This window comes from Fukomys damarensis, unplaced genomic scaffold (assembly GCF_012274545.1).
Source record: "Fukomys damarensis isolate Sample0158 unplaced genomic scaffold, DMR_v1.0_HiC HiC_scaffold_24, whole genome shotgun sequence".
NCBI lineage: Eukaryota > Metazoa > Chordata > Mammalia > Rodentia > Bathyergidae > Fukomys > Fukomys damarensis.
In genome coordinates, this window is record NW_022900936.1 from 43,284,580 (window position 1) to 43,291,338 (window position 6,759).

The 6,759-nt window shown below is 38.6% G+C and overlaps 1 pseudogene; it reads left to right on the forward strand.

Moving 5' to 3' along the window:
* Positions 1-3,355: 3,355 nt before the first annotated feature.
* On the forward strand, positions 3,356-4,241 carry LOC104873113 (annotated as a pseudogene).
* Positions 4,242-6,759: the final 2,518 nt, after the last annotated feature.

Sequence of the window (6,759 nt, forward strand, 5' to 3'; positions counted from 1 at the left end):
CCCCTTAAAGATGTCCATGTTTTAATTCTCAGTACATGGGGCCACATTGTGACATGGCAAGCATGGTAAATTTACTAATGGTCAACTTGTAAAGTCCTGCTGAACTAAATTAGCATAGTTTAGCATGGAAGACCTACCTGAGGATTGTTACCAAGAGCCATTAAAAAGGACTAGAGGGGAAGATCGTGAGCTGTTGATTTTCTAGAAGCTTGCTGTGGATTGTTTTCCTGATGTGAACTTTGCCATTCTTGTCAGAGGAGGAGTTCAGGGGCCTCACTGTCACTGGGAATAGCTGCTCTTCTTGTCAGGGAAGGTATGATCTTCACCATAAGCATCACTTCCTGCCTCCAAAGTAGATCCCTCAGCCTGTTGGCACAATCCCTTATTTCACCAGCATAGGTTTTCTGGCTTCCACCACTGGCCTTTGGGCCTTCCAGTTGCAGATTCTCAATACACACAAAGGTGAGACATTGCTGTGAGCCTTAGGCCACTGGCTAGACTTGTGGAGGACATTGCCTTGGACTCTAAGCCTTTAGCTGGAATTGTGTGGGACATTGTTGTGGGATCTAGACCCTTGGCTGGATTCTTCGGGCCTCTAGTATGTGATTAATCTCTTGCACTTCCTTGTACTGACTTTTTGAGTGATTATCATAAAATACTCCAATAAATTATATGTCCCTACATCAAGTGTATTCCCTCGCCAAAAACCTAACTACAACAGCAAGGGAGAAATAAAGCTGCAGATGAAATTAAGGTTGCTTATCAGCTGGCTTTAGGATAATAAGATTTCCCTGGATTATCCAGGACCCAATAATCACAAGGGCTCTTTAAATATGGAAAAAGGCAGAAGGGCAGAATCAAATGGAGATCTGAAGATGTTGTGCTACTGACTTTGAAAATGGGGAATAGACTTTGTGCTAAGGACAGCATTTGACCTCCAAAAGCAAGGAAACAATCAAATAGCCCCCACAAATACTGTAACCCTGCTCACACTCTGATGATTTTACCTGAGACTTCTGACCCCCACAACCATGTTTGCACATTTGTGTTGTTTTAATCATTATGTTGGTGACAATTTGTTCCAATAGCAATTGAAAAGTAACAAAACCCAAAATGAAAACACATTCCAGGACATTTTCATTATAGTATTATTGAGAAAATTATGGTTCTGAAGATAATACAAAAATGTCTATAATGTGAAGATGAAACACATACAAACATATCCAGTCTACATAGCGGTTCAACAAATACAAACATTCCTTATAGAATCAGAAGTAATGAGATAAAAAGCAGCATCCTGCACTGAGAAAGGGCAAAAATCATAAACAATGGCATTTGCTCTTTTTTTTTTGTGGTACTGGGGATCAAACTCGGGTCCTTGCACTTGCAAGACGGGCAGCAGAACCACTGAGCTAAATCCTTGGCCTGGTGTTTGCTCTCAATGGAAAAGCTGAGTCAATGAAACCGAAGCATGAACATTTTTTCAGTCATTCTGCAGAATTCAGAATCTTATAAATAGAAATAGATATCCCTGCCTGCAGTGAATTCCTTCCTTGTCTTTCAGGTGCTTTGATCATTTGCATCGAATGGAAGAAATAATTTTTGTAGGTGAAGAAAATGATGCCAATTTCATGGCATTCAAAATATGGATGATGAGGCTTAAATGCCAAAGTTCTGAATGAAAGAACTGAAGATTCCTCCTGAGTCTTTTGCTGAAAGTGCCACTGCTTCCATAACCCAAGGTGTTCTTCTTTGAAATCCACAGGTATTTGGTAACACAACAGAGCCTACATAGTTTAAATTTTCTCTTTCAAGAAAAGCCTAAGATTGTGTTTTTGAACACTTTTGCTAAAGAAAAGATTTTGTGGTGGATGCTACAGAGACTTTAAAATGCTGAAGGAAAAGACCGCCAAACTGTAGCTAGACTTAGAATGATTCACTGTTGGGGTTGAGGGCTGTGAGCTGAAGAGTGTTAGCAGGAAAACCAGTATTTGCTTAATCCAGAGCTATGAAACAGCACATTTCATTCTCTTTTATGCCCTTGCCCTTTATCTCTGGTCCTTGCCCAGTAATCTGGAATTAATACTGAGCATTGTTAACCTTGTATCCTCCACTTAGCTACTCTGAGCTGAATCTTACCTGGATAGATCTGTTTTCTATCTCACATCTCACCCATTATGATTTTCTCATTTCTTTGCTTCTACTTCCAGCTACTTTTGCCAGAAATAAGTTCATAAACTAAAGCATTGAGGATATTGCATATAAATGATCCTGGAATTTTCCTTCCTCCACAGAGGAAATAAGGTTCCGATGACTCGGTCTCTCTCTCTGGCACACATTCACTGACGCAAAGGTTGTCTTTTCTGGCAGTACCGAGGCAGTTCCAAGAATGTAAGCTGAAAGGTGGAAATGAAAGTGGAACGTGAGAATTAAGAAAAAGAAAAGGATGGAGGTTAAATTAGTCTTCCAAGTAAACCAGTAAAAGGATTCTGGAAAGTTTTAGCAAACAAAAGTTGCTGAAGTAGTGTGGGTATGGAATACTTGTGGAAAAGGGAAAAATGTAAAAGATTTAGTGCTGGGGTTAAGTTAAAAAATCAATTTTATTTTTATTTATTTATTTATTTATTTATTCTGGTACCGGGAACTGAACTTGGGTCATTGTGCTTACAAGGCAGGCAGCAGCATCACTGAACTAAATCCCCAGCCCAAAAAATCAACTTTAATATATTTGCAAAGTACAGCTAGGGAAGTTTTTCTGTGGTAGAACACCAGCCTTGTAGGCATGAGGCCTTGGATTCGACCTCTAGCACTGGAAAGAAAAGGCACAAACATTAAAGCAAAATTTCATCTTTTTATACCTTTATTTTTATTGCTAATGGATATTTGATCTGGGCTTCTATGAATGATGCTTTATACATAGAGGCTTTATATATATATAGTCCTTATGGTTCAAAGAGTTACACATTAAGACTTTATCTAGACTGCAAAATTTTATCAGACACTTCCGCTTTTATCATTAAAATTTTTATATCCTTGAAACTTTATCAAACTGGGATGGTTGGTTAGCCTAAGCCATTAATGACTAATAAAGGTGTTGTGAGCTACGTTTCCTAGGATGCCAGTAAGCGTTTGGCTTTTCTAAGAAAGCCTGCAGAGAATAAAGGAGAAACTATGATGAAATTTGCCCTTCAGTGGTATTTACAGAGATACTATCTTTTTTCTAGTTGAAATACAAACACTTAGGGTAACTTTTAAGTACGTACTAAAACTTCTGAGGCTCTGATTTAGGATTTAAATATTTCTTTCTTTCTCCTGTGTGCAAGAAAAGACATGTACAGTGCTCAGATAAAGAAACAATCTGGGGGAAAGACTAAAAGAAAAAGAGAAGGAAGATAAGCATCAGTCACCCTTGTCCAGGTGGCTTCCCAAGACCTGCCTAGACACAGGGAAGTGAGAGCCAGAGAACCAAAAAAGTTTAGTTTGCCATGGGGCTGCTTGGAAAAATCCACAAGATATTGCTGAAAGAGTTGGTCAGTTAATGGTCACTGAAGACAAAAACAAAACAAAACAAATGAGAGTTGTTGACAGGCAAATAAGATATTAAAAAAGAAGAGTAAGTGAAATAATCTGTGAAAGATGCTATCAACAAGAGGCAGAAGGATGACTGTGCAATTTTGGCCAAGAAGATAATTAGGTTGAAAAAGGCTGTGAGAAAGCTCTATGCAGCTACAGTGCACATCAGCTCTGTGCTCATGGGGATGAAGACCAAACTCTGGTCTTGCAGGTGGCCAGTTCTCTGCAGAAGAGCAGAGCAACGAAGGCCATGCAGTCTCACAAAGATGCCAGAAATCCAGAACATCATGTGGGTGCTGTCCAAAGAGATGATAAAGTCTGGGATCAGAGTACACTTTTGAAAGCACAGATGATCAAGAAGAAATGGAAGTAGCTGGAATGGACATTGACAAAATCCTATTTGAATGTACAACAGGGGCCGTGGGCAAAGCTCCCACTAAACTGACGGATGCCTATTCTGAGCCTGAACCTCAGGTAATGGGTGCTTCTGAGGGTAAAGAGGAAGAAGAGGCCCTGGAGGCCATGTGATTCCAGCTGGCTACTTTCCACTGCTAGGGTGTACATGCCAGATATACATGCACAGGACTCTAAAGAGCTGCTATTTCATCTATCTCTTGCCCTACACCTCTGTTATAAGGCACAGAATTTTGGAGAAGATTCTGTGCTAATATCTCTTCATTCTCATAAGAGCTTCTGGGATCTCAAAGAGATTGTTCTTATGAAGGTGATGTAATCAAATATATCATTTTCAAGAAATAAAAAGAAAAATATGAGAAAATGAAAAAATGGAAATAAAGTGTTTGTAAATGGGGAGGAGAGGAGGGGGTGAAGGGAGCAGGGACAAGTAAATATGAGAAAATGAAAAAATGGAAATAAAGTGTTTGTAAATGGGGAGGAGAGGAGGGGGTGAAGGGAGGGCAGGGACAAGGGGGAAAAAATGAGAACCAAGACGTGGCATGTAAAGGCACAAGATCCCAGTAATGAATGTAACTGTACTGTGTACCTAAAATGTACCAATAAATTCAATGAGAGAAAAAAAATAACTATACAACAGTATAGCAGCATACATACATATTTAGACCAGTCACACAAAAACAGGTGGATGAGATCTTTTGCTCTTAATTGAAATAGACTTTGATTAAAAACCCTCAGTTGTTAATAAGCTTTACTTGCTTTTATAATGCAGAGAACTATCCTTTTTCTCCAGTAGGTAAGATAATTAGATAACTGTTCACAGCCTAAATCTCAAGGCCTTTTATTGAAGGCTGACACATTAGAGAGGAATCCTGGGCATGTAATAGACAAGAAAAGTGTCTTGCTCCAGGATCCAGACAGTATCATACCCAGCAGAAATCTGGAGGCAGGCTTGGCTGATCCCTCACTCTTTCTGGAAGGCAGGATGCAGTGTGTGGATGGCTTTTCATATAGCCTCATGGCAACATAAGCAATACAATAATCTTCTCACTCAGAATTAGGAATTTAATTTCTTACACTATCAGAATTATGGGAGGAGGAGATCCTACATGGTTAATTAGAAATGGTGGTGTATTAGAAATACTCAGAGAAGAGCCACTGAAAAAATAGATACTCTGAAAAGGAGGAAGCAATCACATGAAGAAATGGAAAATCAACTTGAAAGACAATCCATCTAGATCAAACCAAGTATCTGGGTTGTTGAAAAGGGGAAGCTGCACTGTATTTGGGGAGCAAGCCATCTTGGGAACATGCATACCCATCCTTATAGCAGCAAAACTCAGAATAGCTAAACCTTGGAAGTAGCCTATATGTCCATCAGCAGATGATTAGATAAAGAAAACGTATTTATATACAATGCAATACTACTTTGCTATAAATAATTACAAATTTGAATCATTTGTAGGAAAATGAATACACCTTGAAATCATAACGTTAAAGAAATAAATCAGACACACAAGCTTAAACAGTGCATGCTTTTCTTATGTGAGAAACTCAAAGTATAAATAAATTATACTTGATCTTAGCCAAAAGGCTGAGAAGTGATTCAAAGTATAAATAAATTAAAGAGCAAAATAAAAGATGCTTACAAGGAAATAGGGAGATAGATCTTCTGCAAATGGGAAAGGGACCAAGAGATGGAGGGAGGGGAAGAAGAGGAAGAGGAAGGGGAACTACATGAACCAAATACTAACAATAGAAGTAGTCATTATGTAGCACAAACATGTACAAAAACAAAACAAAACAAAGCTCATGGCAGGAAAGTAGAGCTTTAAAAAATCTATCAAAAAAGGAACTTCCACATTATGCCTATATTTGCAGACAAGCAGAAACTAGATAGTCTGTTTCTCACATATGCAAGTAATACTCAACCTTGGTAAACCATTTTTTGAGAACTACTCCTCTGGTGTTGATGCCAATCTGAGTGGTTTGTTCTGTGGAATGTTGGTTTGTGGGTAGTTAGTTAAGATAGAATGGACAGTTTAATTGTTATGAGGTGGAAGTGGAAAGACATCACTGCCCTTTCCTTCCTCAGGGCTGGTCAGACCAACTGAAAGGGGAGGAGTTTGTTAGTTGCTGACAGCAATTTCCATGCTGTGTCGACTCTAGAGAAAGTTTGCATCAATCCATTATTTCCCAATCTTGTCTCCAAATTCTACCCAACAAACTCCCCAACTGAACCAGAGTTTCTCTTTCTAAAAAGGTGATTATTTGGATTAGCTAAAGCAGGTATGGGTCCAGGGAGGGAAATTTTTAAACAATTTGTACTTTAAAGGAGCAATGTTTTTTTAATTAGGGAAGAAAAAAAAGAAAGAAAGCTTTGTTTCATACAAACATTTGATAATTTCACAGCTGTTCTGTGTTCTTCTACTAAAGTGGAAACCAGCTGCTTTTCTAGTCTCCCACAAGCACTCTGCAAGCTGTTCCCTTTCCATTGTCATCTTTTATACAAGGCTGGAGATATGATTAAGTGGGGATAGGGACAAATTGTCTACTTCTTTACTTGGTTATGATCAAAGCTATGCTTTTCTTATAATAGCTATAATAGGTATTGTTTTGCAAATACTTCCTTATTTCATCCTCACAGTTAGCCAGTGAGGAAAATGGATTATCCTCATTTCATAAATAAGGAAAGTTCTCCACTCAAGCCACCTTTCCAACTTCAAGGCCTGGTCTCAAAACAGAGGATTCTACAACATTGTCTCCTCAAAA